The 21,374-nt window shown below is 35.4% G+C and overlaps 1 long non-coding RNA gene across 1 annotated transcript in view; it reads left to right on the top strand.

The window, feature by feature from the left end:
* The window catches only part of LOC127853834 (uncharacterized), a 31,745-nt gene extending 10,892 nt beyond the window's left edge, over positions 1-20,853 (top strand). Inside the window, exon 3 of the long non-coding RNA XR_008036772.1 lies at positions 20,740-20,853. This is a non-coding gene — a long non-coding RNA (uncharacterized LOC127853834). The remainder of the gene's footprint in view (positions 1-20,739) is intronic.
* Positions 20,854-21,374: the final 521 nt, after the last annotated feature.

The raw sequence follows: 21,374 nt of genomic DNA, 5'->3' as shown, positions 1-21,374 counted from the left end.
AATCCAAAATGACCTTGACATTGACCTTCGTTTTAACTAAAAGGTTATAAAATGGACAAATGTTTACTACTGACAAGGCTTCCATTGGAGGGAATCTTGTTTTGATGTACAGCTGGATCACATCAAAAATGATTTTCTGAATTATAAATTTAGAAAATTTCTTTTACTTGAGCCTCTGCTCTATTACATATATTTCTTGCCAAATAAGGCTTAAAAAAGGACATTTCTCTGTTGAGACTCAATCAATTATCCTTTGGGTCAAAAGTTTGTCCAGATTTCATAGTTTATATTGAACTTTTAATTTGATGTACATAGTTAGTGATATGCATGTTTAAAAATACATGTATGCAACAACAAACTTCATGTGATAATTGCGATTGCATTGTTCATTTGATGCTAGTGATACTTACATGGAACACATTGATTTTCATATGAACATAGATTTTTTTAAACCTTTACCACTTAGATATGTATTTTTACGCATTTGTAGTCCCTCTGCAAGAAACATTGAATTATAAATAAAGGCTTCATTTCCAACCCTAGTTACTGATGAGTACGAGTTACTCGCAGACTGTTCTGGTTTTATGCTGGGTGCAAAAGCCATTTTCACTTTGCTTCTTATAGGGGAAAATGTCAAATTACCTAATAAACAAAGTTTTAAAAGTCCTGTATATATGTAGGGTGAGCAGAGTAATTTGTTGTTCTCATATACAGATTTCACATTCTTTTTGTTTTTCTGCCAACAATTTTCTTTTAAAGATTTTTAAACCATTAAGTCTACCGCAGGCTACACATTTAATGCAAAGATAATTTCTTTAACACTGAATTTCCATTACATTTTTGTTTGAGTGGTAGTATTGCAAACTTTGATAAGTTATGATATGTAGTTGTATTTATGGGATCTGTAACATACATTTTGGGAATTGTTAATTTTCCCATCAATGAATTATAAGATAATTATCTTCCCTTAAACTTGTGCCTTAACATAATTCCTAAGTTTTAGTTAAATTGAAGCAGTTTTTAAGTATGCAACAAGTAAGTATATTGACTGATCACAATCCAACATCCTCAATTCAACCACTCCTATGTAAAGTAATCGATGATGAACAATAGCCGAATATAGTATCTGATATATCAGCACATCCTGTATATCCATCTGATAATGAAGGCCTGGTTTTCTTAATGGATTGATGTATTGACAGTTCAATCTTACTGAATATAATATTAACATTTTCAATTCATTGTTTGTAAAAAGCAGTACTTTATTTTAGCTTATCTGAGCAAAAGGTGCTTTAGGTGGGCTTTTGACTACTTACTGGTTCTTAAAGCGTTCTAGATGTGTTCTAGAACTACACTTTAAAACATTTTTAGAAAATTCTTGACCATATTTTGTCCTTGAAATGTTCTAAAAAGGTTCTTGAAATTATTGGAACAGTTTCAGTCCTAAGCCATTTTCCACAAATGTTCTGGATTTATTCTAAAAAAACTGTTTTGGAACAATTCCAGAACATAGGTTTTAGAACACAAATATGGAACAGTTCCAGAACTGTTCCAATTTCTAGAACAAATTTATAATTATCTTTATTGCATTTTCTTTTAAATACAAAATACATGATGCAAATAAATTCATACATGTATTAAACTACAAATACATTTCAGACAACCAGCGAAAAAATTTTAAGTTATTTTCCATTGATTTCCATCCAAGAAAATGTATAAGTTATTTTCCATAACGATTTCCGTTGAAAAAAATGGCTAAGTCCAACTTTCCATGGTGTTTTCCATACATTCCTTGGAAATGCATGGAATTTTAGTCGAGATTCCGTGGAATTCCATAACAGCTTCAGATGGAAAATTGGCAAGTGGATGGAATTCCATCAAATTCCATGGGTTTCCATCGATTTCCGTAGAATTCCATAATATTTTCTATGGAATTCCATAGAAAAATGCTAATGACTATGGCAGATCTACAGACGGGGTGATCGCCTTTGTTTGTCCTCTGTTGTCAACATTTGGGCCCCGCTCTGTGAAAAGGGGGTTTAATGCATGTGTGTAAAGTGTAGTCCCAGATTAGCCTGTGCAGTCTGCACAGCTTAATCAGGGACGACACTTTCCGCATTTATGATATTTTCTCTTTAAAGAAAGTCTCTTCTTAGCAAAAATATTGTTTTGCACATGTCGGTCGGTCCGTCCGTCCACCAGATGGTTTCCGGATGATAACTCAAGAACGCTTAGACCTAGGATCATGAACTTCATAGGTACATTGATCATGACTGGCAGATGAACCCTATTGATTTTCAGGTTACTAGGTCAAAGGTCAAGGTCACAGTGACTCGAAACAGTAAAATGGTTTCCTGATGATAACTCAAGAATAATTAGGCCTAAGATCATGAAACTTCATAGGTATATTGATCATGACTGGCAGATGACCCCTATTGATTTTCAGGTCACTAGGTACAAGGTCAAGGTCACTGACAAAAAACATATTCACACAATGGCTGCCACTACAACTGACAGCCCATATGGGGGGCATGCACGTTTTACAAACAGCTCTTGTAGGTAACTAGGTCAAAGGTCAAGGTCACAGTGACTCGAAAAAGTAAAATGGTTTTCTGATGATAACTCAAGAATAATTAGGCCTAAGATCATGAAACTTCATAGGTACATTGATCATGACTGGCAGATGACCCCTATTGATTTTCAGGTCACTAGGTCAAAGGTCAAGGTCACTGACAAAAAACGTATTCACACAATGGCTGCCACTACAACTGACAGCCCATATGGGGGGCATGCACGTTTTACAAACAGCCCTTGTAGGTAACTAGGTCAAAGGTCAAGGTCACAGTGACTCGAAAAAGTAAAATGGTTTCCTGATGATAACTCAAGAATAATTAGGCCTAAGATCATGAAACTTCATAGGTAAATTGATCATGACTGGCAGATGACCCCTATTGATTTTCAGGTCACTAGGTCAAAGGTCAAGGTCACTGACAAAAAACGTATTCACACAATGGCTGCCACTACAACTGACAGCCCATATAGGGGGCATGCACGTTTTACAAACAGCCCTTGTAGGTAACTAGGTCAAAGATCAAGGTCACAGTGACATGAAACAGTAAAATGGTTTCCTGATGATAACTCAAGAATAATTTGGCCTAGGATCATGAAACTTCATAGGTACATTGATCATGACTGGCAGATGACCCCTATTGATTTTCAGGTCACTTGGTCAAAGGTCAAGGTCACGGTGACAAAAAACGTATTCACACAATGGCTTCCACTACAACTGACAGCCCATATTGGGGGCATGCATGTTTTACAAACAGCCCTTGTTTCTTTAAAGAAAGTCTCTTCTTAGCAAAAATCCAGTTTAGGCGGAAAGTGTTGTCCCTGATTAGCCTGATTAGCACAGGCTAATCTGGGACGACACTATACGCACATGCATTAAACCCCCTTTTCACAGAGCACAGCCCTTTTATCATTGTGGACACTATGGAAGCTACATTTAGTGACCAATGTTCATGAATCTTGATCAGAACATTTGTTCAGCCATGTGGGATACAAACTATGTCATCTGGGGTAAAAAACTAGGTCAAGTTAAAGAAAAAGCCAGTGTGCACTCTCTAAAAGTCACATTGTTAACGCAATCTGCATGAAACTAATTCATGAATTTTTTTTAAATGAAATTTTAACTGTTTTTATATTTTCTCATACTATTTCAGCCAGTTAAGGTGGTTTTTTTCTGATACGAAAAATTCCATTTATTCTTTTGGGCCTATTGGCGGCACATTTTCTCATTTTCATTTTTGGGAGATTTTATTGGACAATTACAAAGGTCGAGTAAGGTGAAAACCTGGGTAAGACAGCTAAGCAGAAAAAACAAAACACACTGCATTGATATCATCATAAACTTGGAAATCCTGTTTCAATTTTCTTCCCTGATTTCAAGGTCTGTCCAACAGGGGATAGGTCATAAAATTGTGTTGATGGCCATTCTCCCAGTACCAAGAATTCTAGTAGTGAAGTTTCTGTTTCTGTTAAAGTTTGAGTACAGGCTTAGAGCTTAAGTATGCTAAGATTGTCAACAATAAGTTTAAGCTCAACTGTATGTGATGCGAATAACGCTATTGAATCAGCGGAAGATCAAACCAACATAGTATTCAAGGCCTGATTATTGTGTTAGGGAGTGACTGTGTTTAGGATGAGAAGGAAGCAAAAGAAAGTGAAGACATTGTTCTTGTATCAAAAGTACTTACACATGTTCATTATTATGTAAAAATTCCTCACAGTGATTACCTGCCCTATTAGTGCCAGCATACAAAACTTGCTCAAAACTTCTCAGATTGGTTACCACCCCTATTATTTTTTTCTAGCTGACATACAATGCACAGCAACCTTCTCACAGTGGTTACCTTCCCTATATTTTGTAGCAGACATGCAATACACAGCAACCTTCTCACATTGGTTACTTCTCCTTTATCTTGTAGCAGACGTACAATGCACAGCAACCTTCTCACAGTGGTTAATTACTTCCCCTATATATCTTGTAGCAAACATACAATGCACAGCAAATTTCTCACAGTGGTTACCTCCCCTATATCTTGTAGCAGACATACAATACACAGCAACCTTCTCACAGTGGTTTCCTCCCCTATATCTTGTAGCAGTCATACAATACACAGCAACCTTCTAAGGTGGCTACCTCCCCTATATCTTGTAGCAGACATACAATACACAACAACCTTCTCACAGTGGTTACCTCACCTATATCTTGTAGCAGACATACAATGCACAGATAACTTCTCACAGTGGTTACCTCCCCTATATCTTGTAGCAGATATGCAATGCACAGCAACCTTCTCACAGTGGTTACCTCCCCTATATCTTGTAGCAGACATACAATGAACAGCAAACTTCTCACAGTGGTTACCTCCCCTATATCTTGTAGCAGAAATGCAATGCACAGCAACCTTCTCACAGTGGTTACCTCCCCTATATCTTGTAGCAGACATATTATGCACAGCAAACTGCTCACAGTGGTTACCTCCCCTATATCTTGTAGCAGACATACAATACACATTAACCTTCTCACAGTGGTTACCTCCCCTATATCTTGTAGCAGACATACAATACACAGCAAACTTCTCACAGTGATTACCTCCCATATATCTTGTAGATGTTCAATGCACAGTAACCTTCTCACAGTGGTTACCTCCCCTATATACCGTATCTTGTAGCAGACATACAATGCACAGCAAACTTCTCACAGTGATTACCTCCCCTATATTTTGTAGTAGACATACAATGCACAACAAACTTCTTACAGTGGTTACCTCCTCTATATCTTGTAGCGGACATACAATGCACAGCAACCTTCTCACAGTGGTTACCTCCCCTAAATATCTTGTAGCAAACATACATTTGCACAGCAACCTTCTAACAGTGGTTACCTACCCTATATATCTTGTAGCAAACATACATTTGCACAGCAACCTTCTCACAGTGGTTACCTCCCCTATATCTTGTAGCATACGTACAATACACAGCAACCTTCTCACAGTGGTTACTTCCCCTATATCTTGTAGCAGACGTACAATGCACAGCAACCTTCTCACAGTGGTTACTTCCCCTATATCTTGTAGCAGACGTGCAATGCAAAGTAACCTTCTCACAGTGGTTACCTCCCCTATATCTTGTAGCAGACATACAATACACAGCAACCTTCTCACAGTGGTTACTTCCCCTGTCAGTTCCAGCAGACATACATGTACAATGCACACCTAACTTCTTCAAATTGTATTTTCTTTCCTCATAAGAAATTTAATTGTCATTCATCATAATTTAAGTTATACAAGACTGTGTTCCAACCAAAATAATGCAGTAAATATAACGGAATTCAGTTTTTGCCAAATAATTTTCTGATATATGTTTTTGAAGAGTTACAGTTTTAATATTTGCTAAGTGCATTATGTATACTTATTGTAAATATTAATCATGTAAATAAAGTTTTTTAATCTTGTGCGTCATCATGGATTGTGTAAAAACATGTTATTCCCCTTATTACTTGCGGTTACGTGCAGCTCATCAATTTTGCATACATAGGGAATGTTTACTTTCTCCTTTTATCATTTTAATTTTGCAAAGGAAAAAAACAACCAATATTGATGTAGTTAAGTGAGAGGTTTTCTTTTTCTTGAGTTTGTTTATAACCAACAGAGTATCACAGTAGGGGCCTCCACTTGCAAATAAATTTATAACTTTATACATTTATGAATTATTTCATAAAAAATGTAAAACAATTCTCAAATGCTTTATATAGACTTCAAACCTAAATGTAAAGACTGCACAAACATAAAAATCATGTATGCTGATCACTTCCTGAATGAAAATTCAGTCTAAAAAAAGGTTTAACTATTTCGCGTGGGTAAACTTTTGTCATGTCTAAAAAAGATTACCAGATAAAAGCTTATGCAAATGCAAAAATAAGTATGTATTGATCAAGTTAAGAAGGTTCATAGAATTAGATTTTAATCATTTTAAAAGCATGCACTTATCTTTATGAATTTTGTGCAGTTATATACACCAAAAATAAGGTCCCATTTTAAGCCCCTAAAAACCTCTTACTCTGGATCTATGCTGCATTGTTGACCCCTGACAAAACCTCAAAATTGTGTAAGTGATGTTTGCCTTATTTTACTTGTTTATCTTGCCTTATTGGCTGTCAGTTAGATTTAATTTGTAACATGGCATGCTTTACCTTATTTTATAACATGGCGCAATGAAAAGTCAGGAGTTACAAGATATCTATAGGGCTCAATTATGGCAGTTGTATATTATGGTATTGAGTTTGACTGAACTCAGATGGCTTCACACAGAATTAAATACATGCGCTTAAAGTGTCATCCCAGATAAGCCTGTGCAGTCCACACAGGCTAATTAGGGACAAAAAGATTAATTTTATTATATATTTTTTTGAAGGAACTCTCCTCTTAGCCAAATCCATCTTAGGAGACAAGTATTGTCCCTGATAAGCCTGTGCTGACTGCACAGCTAATGTGGGATGATACCTTACGCACATGCAACTTTTCAAAAAGAGTGACTCATTTCTTTTTTCATTGCCTGAAACATAGGATTGAATGAAATGGTTTTATGTCAGTTAATAAGCTAAAACAATCTTTATTTAACATTTCTATCAGCCGTATCATTTTGAACAGATAATTCATGGTCTTTAATTTCCACACATTTTGAAGTGTTTGACATTGCAAAATGACATGGTAATGATACTGTTTAAATACATAATATTTACAAAGTTTTAACGAAGAAGAAAATCTTGGATAATAAGATTGGGGTTTGGTGAATGAATGGGTTTTCAGGCAGGCAGGTGAATTCCTGTCCATTGCTTTAGCTTAAATTGACCAATTGTGATGAAACTTTTGATATAGCAAGCTTGCATAAAGAACTATCTTAGGATTGTTTTTCGACGAGTTGGTTCTAGGTCAAGGTCACTTTTTCTATAAATTGAAACCAATATCCTCTGTTGAGTAGTCACCTGCCTTTAGCAGCCACTTTGCCCACTTTCCATGACTGGCTGCTATACACAGGTTGGACTGTTAACAAAAACTAACGATCATAGGGACTTGAACTGAATTTGATTCTATAATAATGTTTGAAGGCCATTGTGTTTGGTTGTCATATTGACCAGTATATAAAAAAATGAGTAGACAAAATATGGACTTATGTTTTATTGGTTACTATAATAGCATTGCATTATCCAATAAATTTACTGAAAATGCTTTGGCAAGCAGCCTTGGTCAAGCAGCGAGCCGCTATGACCTAAAAATATGTCATGATTAAAAACAACAGTAGAGTGGCTAATAAATTATGACAATATTGTTCTCATAAATGACTTGCCCACTTCGATAAATCAATGAATTGTGTACATGTACGGCTGAGGATGCACACTTGAGAAGGACAGATTTCACTTCCTTTCCATTCAAGCTGGTGAGAGGAAACAAAGATGCAATCAAGATATCAAGCTGAGAAAGTAACAATCTTATTAATTTTGAAAAACACTATTGACTTTGTTAGAGAATATGGTTTATTTTCCCCTTGATTAAAAACAAGAAATATCTTTAAAAAAAGATATTCGGCGTATATCCTGACTTTGAAATAAAGTTGGAAAATTGATGTTTCTAAGTTATTAATTTAAACAACAAAGGTTGTATTGTTGTGTACTTTTTTCACTTAATAATCGCATATCCACTTCATAAAATGTTTCTTATGAAGTGCATTAAACCACATAATTATGAATTTATTTCTTCATCATCAAATCATGGTATGTTAACTTTATATTTGATTAAAACTCAGTTTTCTTTCCACACATTCAAATAAAACTGTTACATCAGCGTCATGCCGAAATTGGTCTTATGTCATATGCGACCAGCGTAGCTCAAGCCCAGCCTGTGCACTTGCGCAGTCAGCTATGGGACTATGCTTTCCTCTATAAAAAGCACGCAAGGTTTCATGGTATCTCCATATAGTAGCCAATTCAATATGCATGTCCTGAAAAGACTGCGCGGATGCATACAATGGCGCAGGATGAGGATGAGGTATGCTTGCAGCAAATTGCATAACACCCATTTTCGCATGACGCGAGTCTCATTGGGTCTTGAAAATGGAACATAAAACCACAATACTTTCTGATAGAAAATTAAAGTCACACTGTGTTATTAATATCAGCCTGGCAACAAATATGGGTAGCCTATTCTGGTGTGCATATGTTATACATGTGTGGCTAGATAATTTTATGTTTTCTCTTCTTTCATGGACATGTTCTATTTCATTAGTTTGTCTTACAATACATCAGAAATGGCACTGACCGATCGTTTTCATTAATTTCTCTGCCTAAAATTTGTGTTATTTGATACATTAAAAGGAATACTGTGTTATCAACATAAAGTGTTTACTAATAGTACATTTTGTCTTTCCCTGCCGCTTTACTGACCCAGAACTGACCCAGAAAGTCATGGGGATGGAATTTACTGGCAATGTGTAACTGAAAATGTGTGTCTCTGTTTTGTATGCAAATGTAGAGAGTAGTCCGGGTCTCCGTACACTGAACAGTGTTACATCCTATACTACAAAGACGCGGTTATGTTGCCAATGTTCTTGGGGATTATGCACAAATCAGCCCTTGGAATAAATGAAATATATTCATATGGATTTGCTGGCGTAATGTTAAAGGTCATCTAAGGTGAAAAGCTGGGTAAAACAGCTATGCCAAAAAATCCCAGATTTGTTAATTGTCTATTCGAAAAACAAGTTCTTGTGGTAAAGAAGAGTGCAGTAAAAAGGGTACAGTGTAATATATGTTTAAAAAAATTGAACAAATTTTATGTGTCACTGATGGAGAATTTTTAAAAAGTTCTTATTCTAAAAATGTTTATTAGAACTTGAATCTTTACATCTACAACAAGATTCAAATTTGTATGAAAACAATTTTTCATAAATACTTGTAGAGATGTTTTTATCGCTTGGGTTTGAAAATATAGGATGCAGTAGATAAGTACAGTAGATTGGTCAAGTCAAGAGTATGCCCCTGTCCATTAGGAGATTGCTGGATCAATTCCTAGCTGGAAAGTTGCCGATATGAAATTTTGGGGCGGAAATGGGACGGAAATGAGGCGGAATTGGGACGGAAACTATTGTTTCCGGGCGGACTAGAGGCGGAAATAGATTTCCGCCCCAAAAAGACCATGTCTCTTGCTTTTTTTTCCAGGCAGAACTCATTAGCAATTCTGGGCGGAAATAAAACTCGGGCGGAATTTCATACTTATACATTTCTCTGAGGCAGAGTGTTGGACTCAGAAAACTATTGATAAAGAATTTCAAAATGAGACTTTAAGATAATTAAAAAAACAGAGTTCTGATTTCAGTTTCTAAATGGTTATTGTAGGAAAAATTTGCTATACAGTCCAACCCCTACTTCCGGTCACCCCTCATCGCCGGTCACCCCGTGTAGGCGGCCGGTGTGTGCCGCGACCGTCGATAAACACTATATAATGCACCCCTCTTAAGCGGTAACCCCGTTTCTCCGGCCAGCGGCCAGCTATTTTGCATCCCAAATGTTAAATTTCCCCCATATGAGTGGTCTCCCGCGAGTAAGTCAGTCATGTACATTGGCAGAATTACACTGACGTAACGGCGATAAAAAGCGATACTTACTTCCAGTCTGCGGTTTAGGCTCTGTACTACTGAAGCGTGTTGTGTGATAAACATTTTGACAGCCAGTTTGCAAATTGCAATTAATTAGCAGCGGATTATCGGGTTATCGGGTTAAAAGCAATATGCTTTTGATCTTTTTGTTTCCGCATGTGCGAATATCACCTATTATTACTGGAAAAGAGATTATTAATTTATAATTTATTATTTGTAGTTGTTGAATCATACTATTTTAAGCGCACATTATGACAATTATCGGCCAATTAAAAGTTAAAAAGAACAAAGAAACTTTTAGCCGAAATCAACTGATCTGCATGTTCTCTGTGCTAAATATTTTTATCAAAAAATCAATACACGCACGCTTTTCACGTGACATTGTACATTGGTGCATAATTTTCGCGCGCTTTTGTTGGGACAAAGGAAATATATGAGGACTTTTTTGATGCTAGAATTTGTAAACGTCTCGTTAACATAAAACAATCGGGAGTGTGTTTCGGATTACAAATTATTACGGTATTCTCATTTGGGAATTAAACAAAGCATTAATATTTGTTTTTCGGCGTAAGCTGAATAAGCCAGCTTTTCACCCTGACTTGACCTTTGTAAGTGTCCAATAATACTCAAATAAAATTTCCCGCGGCTAGGTACGAATGAATACACTTCATTTATTCCATTGGCTGATTTGAGTATAACACCAGAACATTGGAAACATATCCGCGTCTTTGTAACACTGTTTTACTGCATGAAACAATTTTATCTCTAATGAAAAGGCCCAATAGATAGAACAGTTTTACAATCAATTTTCGACATAAATACAGTTTGTGCGTTCACCTTTTATTTTCAGAGAATTACCAGCGCAAAAGCGTTTAACTAAAGGCTATGTTGTCATATTTAGTACTTACTTGCATTGCATTTCAACCCGCGAGGTTTCGGGTCAATACGCGGTCATTTTGTGAAAGTCAGAGTTTATATACAGTTCATCACCGGAGTTCGCAAAAGGGGTTGCGATCATTGTGTCTTACTGACAATAACGTAGTGACTGTAATGAATTGCATTCCAATCCGCAAGGTATCAAGGTCAGTTTGCGGTCAGTTGCAGAAATCTTTATATAAACGCCGTCTCGTAAACTGTGTGCACTTGAAGTCTGTTTTGATCAGAAAGATACTAAATAAAGATATTCGGCGATATTATTGTGGTATGTCAATCATCGATTTTTAATATGGTTTCAAAATTTGCATGATAAGGACCAATTTTTATAAAATTAATTAGAAATATTTATCCATTTAGACCAGTTTATTAAGCATGACCACAATAATTCGCTATACTATAATTATGCAATTAAATAAGATTCGAGTATTGCCGGCTGACCTATATGCACTTGTTTATTTTCATGTTTCTTGTGTTTTTCTATTCTGTAAATATAGATATCTGAGAAATAATATCACATAAAGCAAAATAAGCCACGAAATCTGGCGCAACACCCCGTAATTGATTTGCTTATGATGTAGCTAACAACTGCGCAGAAAAAAGGCATCCGCTACTTTTTATCTCATAGAGATAACTTTTGATCGTTCATAAACATCGACCACAATCAACGCCGTATATCTTTTTTAAAGATATTTCTTGTTATATTTACAATTATTTAAATATATTAATTTTGATAAAACCCTTTACGCGGCGAAAAAATGTTTTTATAATTTATGCACGAAAAGCACGATTGCCAGGAGGATTACACCTGGTTTCTATAATCAGTCTCTTAAGTAACTGGCCACGATTTTATCGTGGAGGAGATCACTGTCGGGACCAATTCGTGCGGTAGGTATTACAAAGCCATAAAACTGCAATAAACCAATTAAATTATCGATTGATAGTGACACGGGAGTTATTCACGCATAACTGATTCACAACTGTTCCCATCTTAAGTGCATTGGGACCATACAACGCGCATTGTGTAAACAATGAATCATGAGAATGATTCTTTTTCATTGACTTGGTTCTAATGATGATGATGATATTGATGATGATTAGAAAGATGAATAATATTTTTTTGAATAAAAATTTTGTTTTATAGATGATTTAAGAAAGGAAGAAATACAATTATTTTAAGTCTATACATTGTTTAGTATATGTACACATATTTACCATGTTGTTTTTCCAAAAATTGAACAGTTGGCCATGCACTCATCAACTCCAGACTCCCTATGACCCAACCCCCTCTTAAGAGGCCACCCCGCTTAAGCAGCCAATTTGGCCGTTTCCCTTGACTGGCTGCTTAAGAGGGGTTGGATTGTACACAAAAAAAACAACATTAATCTTCAATTCATACAATAGTTAACCCATGCAAAAAAGGCTGAAATGAGCTTGAAACGACACAAATTTAAGGCTCTGGAATGACTCTGAAAAAATAGAACTAATCCACAAATTCAGCTGCAAGTTTTCACTCCTCAAAATTTGGAGGAAAATAATTTACTTAGATAAATACTGTTCTGGATGAAATTTATATATATTTTGGCTCAGGCTTATTTTTTTATAAGACCTTATAATTAAATCACTTTGTTATGATAATTTAACTTACAACATCTAAAGTACATGTAAATCTAGTATGTATTTAAAATATCTTTGAAATAAGGTTCTTAGAGTAAATTTGATTAAGGGCTGTATGATGCAAGTTGAAAATTGTTGTGAAATGCAGTTAATTTATCCCAGTTAATCATTAGTGTTATGTTTTAAGATGTCAATTTGGTGGCTGTATCTTTGTATTCCCCCAGTTGTAAACAAAGAATGCATGGGTAATATGATGCTTCAGCCTGATAGGACAAACACTGGTTCGCTGTGTGAGTCAGATTTTTGACGATGCTGCAAAGCATCGTCTAAGTTATCATACCATGAAAAAATTCTTCACAATGGCGACCTATGTAAAAGACCGAGCCAGTCCGATTGAGATAGCTCGAATTTTCTAATCGGCATACCTCGCTGATAATCATTCATAAAGGTATAGGAAGCTCAGCTATAAATAGGACAGCATATTCTGGGAAAAGATTTAATAATAGTTTAAAAACGTTAATTTTAAATCAGCTATATTCAATCTATTACATGTTTATAGATCAATGAAACAACTATGCAATTTCTGTATTGTATTTGACATTTGTCGAGATTCAGCAAATAAATTGCAAATTAGAACATGTATTATTAACTTGCAACGCGATCATGAGTGTAAAGAAAACGAATTATTTCGAACCGGCCATTTGTAAACATTGTAGCAACTATGGTATATAAACAACATAATAGCAGAAACATATCTGTGGAACTATGCGTGCTTTCTCATTTTGCATATTTAATAAATTTTTCAAACAGAAATTACAGAGCCACATCAGTGCACATACTATGTTTGAAAATTCATTCGTATGTTGGATATTGTTTGCTGTTATAAACACATAGTAGGTCATATCGCGGAGATTTAGTTTACCTTACCAATTGTTCATGGGCGAACTCACGTATTGAAGTGCTCTTACGACTATGTGCTCATACCTTCTTTCGGGAATCATCATGAAATTATTGCCATACTTAACGAACAAACATGTCTAAGCTTATTGAATTAGAGAAAAAAATAATGATATACATGTGAAATTAAAGAGCATGGTGTAATTAAAGAGCATGTCAAGTTTTGAATTTATATGCTGAAACGTAATGTTATAACCCACAAACGTTTTACTGTAACAGAACGTTTTCAAAGATAAGTGGTACAGAAAATACACGTCGATTATCTTTTTAAGATATTTCTTGTTATATTTGAATGAGAATGTAACCCGCCTCCCGAGTTTCGTGGAATGGATCAAGCTCCCCACATGTACTACTTTCCCTTACCCCAATTTTTTTTCGTACCATACATTTTTCGTACCAAATTATTTTTTCCGTACCCAATTTTTTCGTACCTAAATTTGTGCTTGTAACCAAATTTTTTTTCGTACCCAATTTTTTTTCTTACCCAAATTTTTTTTCGTATCCAAATCTTTTTTCGCAGGCATTTTTTGGGATTAATTTTTGTATCCAAAATTTTCGTACCCAATTATTTTCCTACCGACAAATTTTCGTACTCACACAATTGTGGTGATGTAGATAAACTTACATAGATGCTTTTATATCAATCCTTTTCAAAAGCATCGTCACACCAGTACTGTCAGAACTTTGATTTAAAATAAGAGCGCAGTCAGTTTGCAAGACCTGTTACTGGCTTGAAAATTTGAAATACAGTTTCAAAGCAATTATTGGACTTTTTTTAATTTGAAGTTTTAATAATATGATGAATTAATCTTACTTTGATGAACATTCTGAATTAATTAAGTATAATGTGGAAGGCAACATTCAGTGTCAAAAAAAGGCTAAAAAGAGCGATTCAGTGAGTTATGATGGAACTTTTTTAAATGCTCTGAACTACTAAACAGGTTTGTTTCTATATTTACTCTGTATTGTTTTCATAATATGCTGTGTTTATTAAAGTTATATTGTTTAACAGTAATATCTGTTATGGCGATTGGTTTACTTATAACATTTAAAATGAATACTCAAGCCAGTTATCTTTGCAGTTTATTTCACATGATATAAAAGACATAATGCAGTCAAAGGTGTCTATATTTTATTTAATGTTTTTTGCCATATCAGAATTTTAGTCATTTGTGAAATAGAAACCTAGTGTTTTAGCTCCATCAGAGGTCCTGGAGATAAAGTTTTTGTATTCCTTAAATTTAATTAGTGAATGTTTAAGTGAACCAACATGCATTACTGTTGATTTTGGGGTATTTAGTTTTAAGCCATATATTTCACTATTAAGTCTTGTATTGTGTTTATTAAAGCAGGGAATGAGTTAATTATAAGTTCCATCAATGAAGTATGTTGTGTTATCTGCAAAAAAGGTTTGTTTTATGACTGACTGTATCTGGAAAAAAGATTGAAAGGTGCATGTTGTTTTTGTGATTTTTAAGTTTTTTAGCTCACCTGATTGCTCAGGTGAGCTTTTGTGACCGGTCTTTGTCCCTCGTCTGTCCGTCTGTCCATCGTCCACATTTGGTTTGTAAACACTCTAGAGGCTACATTTCTTGTCTGATCTTCATGAAACTTAATCAGAAGATATGTCCCAATGATATCTCAATCAAGTTCGAAACTGGGTCATGCTGGGTCAAAAACTAGGTCACTAGGTAAAAAAAAAGAAAAACCTTGTAAACACTGTAGAAGTCACATTTTATGCCCAATCTTCATGTAACTTTGTCAAAATGTTTGCCTTAATGATATGTTGGTTGAGTTCAAAAGTGATTCCGGTCCGTTGAAAAACATGGCCGCCAGTGGGCGGGGCAGTATTCCATATTTGGCTATAGAGAAACCTTGTAAACACTCTAGAGGCCACATTTCTTGTCCAATCTTCATGAAACTTTATCAGAACATTTTTCCCAATGATACCTTGATTGAGTTCAAAACTGGGTCATGCTGGGTCAAAAACTAGGTCAAAAAAAGAAAAACCTTGTAAACACTGTAGAAGTCACATTTTATGCCCAATCTTCATGTAACTTTGTCAAAATGTTTGTCTTAATGATATATTGGTTGAGTTCAAAAGTAGATACGGTTCGTTAAAAAACATGGCCGCCAGTGGGTGGGGCAGTTTTCCTGATTTGGCTATAGAGAAACCTTGTAAACACTCTAGAGGCCACATTTCTTGTCTGATCTTCATGAAACTTGGTCAGAAGATTTTTCCCAATGATACCTCGATCGAGTTCGAAACTTGGTCTTGCTGGATCAAAAACTAGGTCACTAGGTCCAAAAAAAGAAAAACCTTGTAAACATTGTAGAAGTCACATTTCATGCCCAATCTTCATGTAACTTAATCAAAAAATTTGTCTTGATGATATGTTGGTTGAGTTCAAAAGAAGTTCCTGTCCGTTGAAATTATGGCCACCAGTGGGCGGGGCAGCATTCCTTATTTGGCTATAGACAAACCTTGTAAACACTCTAGAGGCCACATTTTTAGGTCCAAATCTTTCTAAAACCTTGTTTGTCAACACATGTAGAATTAGCATGATTAAATAATTACTTGCAAATGTTTGCATTGGAAAAAACCCATGCAAATGGACAGTACCCAATCAAAATTAATCATATGCTCACACTGCAAAAGTAAACAGAAGAGAACCAATCTAATATGCTCCAGAGTACTGAATTTTCAACTAACGAAAACAAACAAACAAGGCCTTGTAAAAAAAGATGAGCGAACTAGAGCCATCTTGGCCCTCTTGTTTAGCTTTTGTGACCACTTAATGTCCGTCAATCCATCAGCAGCTCCCCCCCCCCCACCCCCGCCTCATTAGCATATTTCGCCCCAAATTATGCCCCATTTCTGCCTCGTTTACGCCTGGAAAAATTCTTTCTCGTAACCACTATATTCCGGGCGGAATCAACAATTTTCCGGGCAGAACTGTCTTAAATTCCGGCTCAATTCCAGGGGGAACATTTCGTACAGGTGCTTTTGTTAAACATGTTTTAATTAACATAATACATAGAGGATATTTGTTGGATTTGGTGGAATATCCCACCACGAGTGAAAATATATTTTTTCTGTTATCATGAGTAAATTAAAATTGATATTCCACCAAACCCAACAGATTTTCTTTTTATTTTATGCTTTCAAATGATTATTTTTGTATTTTTGCCATTCCAGACAATACAATTCCCCTTTGGGCGTCCCCCATTTACTTTAAAAGAAAGCTCATATGTATATTTTTATAAACATCAATGCAGGGTAGTCGCCCTTGGTAAAATTGCCTTTAATTGAGGGTCACAATGGGAAAACCAAAGATATCTAAAAATAATTCTGGTAAAACAATTAAAATTATCGATAATGTTCACTGTTATTTTTTGCTGTTGTTGTCAAAGTACTGTAAATCATAATCATATTTGGTTGCGGCAGAATTGGGGCATGGCTGTAACTTGTTTTGATTTTTAGCTCACCTGATTGCTCAGGTGAGCTTTTGTGACCGGTCTTTGTCCGTCGTCTGTCCCTCCGTCCACATTTGTTCGTAAACACTCTAGAGGCCACATTTATTGTCCGATCTTCATGAAACTTGGTCAGAAACTTTGTCCCAATGAAATCTCGGTCGAGTTCGGAACTGGGTCTTGCCGGGTCAAAAACTAGGTCACAAGGTCAAAAAAGAGAAAAAACTTGTAAACACTGTAGAAGTCACATTTCATGCCCAATCTTTATGTAACTTTGTCAAAATGTTTGTCTTAATGATATGTTGGTTGAGTTCAAAAGTGGTTCCAAAACGGTCCGTTGAAAAACATGGCCGCCAGTGGTCGGGGCAGTTTTCCTTATTTGGCTATAGAGCAACCTTGTAAACACTCTAGATGCCACAATTTTTGCCCAATCTTCATGAAAGTTGGTCAAAACATTAGTTTTATTGATATCTCGGACGACTTCGAAAATGGTCCAGATCGGTGAAAAAACCTGGCCGCCAGTGAGCGCAGCATTTTTCTCTATATGTATATACTGAAAACCTGTTAACACTGTAGAAGTCACATTTTTGGTCCAATCTTCATGAAATTTGGTCAAAATGTTTGCCTTAATGATATGTTGGTTGAGTTCAAAAGTGGTTTTGGTCTGATGAAAAACATAGCCGCCAGTGGGCAGGGCAGTTTTCCTTATTTGGCTATAGAGAAACCTTGTAAACACTCTACAAGTCACAATTTTTGCCCAATCATCATGAAAGTTGGTCAAACTATTGGTTTTATTGATATCTCGGACGAGTGTGAAAATGATCAAGATCGGTGAAAAAACATGGCCGCCAGTGGGCGGGGCATTTTTCTCTTTATGTATTTTGTGAAAACATGTGAACACTCTAGAAGTCACATTTTTGGCCCAATTTTTATAAAATTTAGTCAGAACATTTGTTTCCTTGATATGAGAGTTGAGTTCGAAAATGGTTCCGGTCAGTTGAATAACATGGCTGCCGGGGGGGGGGGGGGGGGGGGGGGCAGTTTACCTTTTTTGGCTATAGAGAAACCTTGTAAACACTATAGAAGTCACATTTTTTGCCCAATCATCATGAAAGTTGGTAAAACATTAGTTTTATTGATATCTTGGAAGAGTTAGAAAATGGTCCAGATCGGTGAAATAACATGGCCGCCAGTGGGCCGGGCATTTTTCTCTATATGAATATAGTGAAAACATGTGAACACTCTAGAAGTCACATATTTGGCCCAATTTTCATGAAATTTGGTCAGAACATTTGTTTCCTTGATATGAGAGTTGAGTTTGAAAATGGTTCCGGTCAGGTGAATAACATGGCTGCCGGGGGAGGGCAGTTTTCCTTAATTGGCTATAGAGAAACCTTGTAAACACTCTAGAAGTCACAATTTTTGCCCAATCATTGTGAAAGTTAGTCAAAACATTGGTTTTATTGATATCTCTGACGAGTTGGAAAATGGTCCAGATCGGTGAAAAAACATGGCCGCCAGTGGGCGGGGCATTTTTCTCTATATGTATATAGTTGTTATGCCGCTTTAATAATCGCGAAGCATACGCTATATTAGGAGACGTGCGGTGCGAGTGGTACGCTGTAGAGGAAAGAGGACAACAGTTTAAAGTCACACTTTCTTCTTTTGCAGCTACATTTCTTTTTTCGCTTTATTTCATATAACAAATACAACAGAATTATCAAAACATATTAAAATTCCAATAATTAAACATTTTCTCATAATTAATCTATAATTGGGGAAAATTAGCTTTTATGGAGAGAACTCACTTTGCTGTGAAAAGTAACTTTGTCAAAACAATATTTTATACTACATGTAAATATTAATCATAACAGCTTCAATAATTACAGACACTGCATTGTTTGCTAACATATAACAATTACATTAATATATCTTATATCAGTAAATGTTTGATATGCAAATAGTAAAATTATTGTTCAGCTTATTTTCAATACAAATAATTAATCTAAGAATGAACTTTTAATAACAGTTTTCATAAAAAGAGTTACATTAATGAGCAGTGAAAATGTAATATTTCCCATAGTTAATTTTGTTAACTAACATATAAATATTTAAGGTAATGCACAGAAATTGCTTTGCATACCGGTAAATCTAAAATTGCCAAATAGAAAAGTAATCATTTAACCCAGAATATAAGTTAACATGTTATTTTATCTAAAACAAACAAATATACAATTAAATGTCTTACCTGTAGAGGAAAGAGGACAACAGTTTAAAGTCACACTTTATTCTTTTGCAGCTACATTTCTTTTGCTGCTATATGACTTTACGTGTCCATAAATTGTACTTACCTCCCAGGTGTCAAAATGACACTATGACATGAGGTGACAATTTGTACCTTTTTAAGAACATAAAAATAAAAATAAATATTTGCCATAGGGAAATTTTGCAGAAGATAATTTTTATTTACTATTGTGGAAAAACATATTGTGGTAATAAAAATGACAATTCAAAGATACAGTCAGTTTTCAACTGGCCTCAGGTGAATACTTAAGGTGCAATGGACAATTTACAATCAATGGCCTTTGTTTGTAAATAACACTTTTTGTCTAGGGATAACAATTATGAATAATGGAAATTTACCAAAATTACCAAATAATGTAAAATATGCAAATAAATTGTTTTATTTTATTATTAATAATATTTTAACTCTTATAACAATGTAAAATTGGTTGTGACAATATTAAATTAGCTAATTAAATTATTTCGTTTTCCCACATCAAATTATTAATAAATTATATTTTATATGGGGTGCATAATATAGTGAAAACATGTGAACACTCTAGAAGTCACATTTTTGGCCCAATTTTCATGAAATTTGGTCAGAACAATTTGTTTTCTTGATATGAGAGTTGAGTTTGAAAATGGTTCCGGTCAGTTGAATAACATGGCTGCCAGGGGGGGGGGGGGGGGCAGTTTTCTTATATTTATATAGTTAAAAAAGCTTGTGAACACTCTAGAAGTCACATTTTTTGCCCAATCATCATGCAACTTGGTGAAAAGATTGGTTTAATATATCACATAATTAATGCCATAATTATTGACCTTAGATTGTCAAAATTTTCAATATATTATACAAATCCTTGTTAACACTCTAGAGGTCACAATTTTGTTTCAGATTTTATGAATCTTGGTCATAATATTTATTTTTGTAAGCAAAGTTTGATGTTTGGTAAGGGGGTCTACTCAAAATAAAGGTCACCAGGTCAAATCTAACAAAAACAAAATCACTCAATATGCCAGAGTTTTGGTTCAATAATGATGAAACTTGACCAGGATGTTTGTCTGGACAATATCTAGGTCAAGTTTGACGTTTGGTAAAGATTGAATGAACCGACTCCTCTCAGGTGAGCGAACTAGGGCCATCTTGGCCCTCTTGTTTACTAAAACTGTAATTAAATGTCTCACATGGTAAAATTGCCATTTTTTCCAGAAAAAGGTAATAAAAGTAAATATGTCAAGTCTGTGGTCATTTTTTTTCAGTGCCCAATTTTGACAACCTCTTCAAACTCTACAACCACAGAGGCAGGAACCATAACAGAACCATCAACAACAACAGCATCAACAAAAGCAGCAACAACATTAGCAGCAACAACAGCAACAACAACAACAGCAGCAACAACAGCAGCAACAACAACAACAGCAGCACCAACAACTACAACACAACGGCCAGGTAAGGTGGCATAGAGCTCCTCCTGTATTGTTGTTACACCAGATCGTGTCAAAGCTGATTTATTAATTTCAAGTGGCTCCAGCTGTAATTCATCAATCAGCTTTGACACAGTCTGGTGTAACAACAATATAGGAGAAGCTGTATGCAGTGCTCACGCTGCTGCCAGACATTATCGCCAATGGCGATTATTTTATCCAACTGGCTATTATTTCATAAAATTGTCTAGAAAAAATGGCGATTATTTTATCCTCCTACATCAAAAAACAAAGTGTCTCTAAATGTTGTCCAGCGAATGCGAAACGCCTGCAAATCGGGCCATCAAGCAGGAAAAATCGATAACGAGATTACCTGTGTACACACTCGACCCTGTGTATTGTCATACACGCGTCAATAACTTTTGCGACATTGTGGCCTAGAGCGTTTTTCTCAATCAGTGTCCGACAGC

This window comes from Dreissena polymorpha, chromosome 12, assembly GCF_020536995.1.
Source record: "Dreissena polymorpha isolate Duluth1 chromosome 12, UMN_Dpol_1.0, whole genome shotgun sequence".
Classification (NCBI taxonomy): Eukaryota; Metazoa; Mollusca; class Bivalvia; order Myida; family Dreissenidae; genus Dreissena; species Dreissena polymorpha.
The sequence above is the reverse complement of the archived record's forward strand: the minus strand, read 5'-3'. Positions and strand labels throughout refer to the sequence as shown.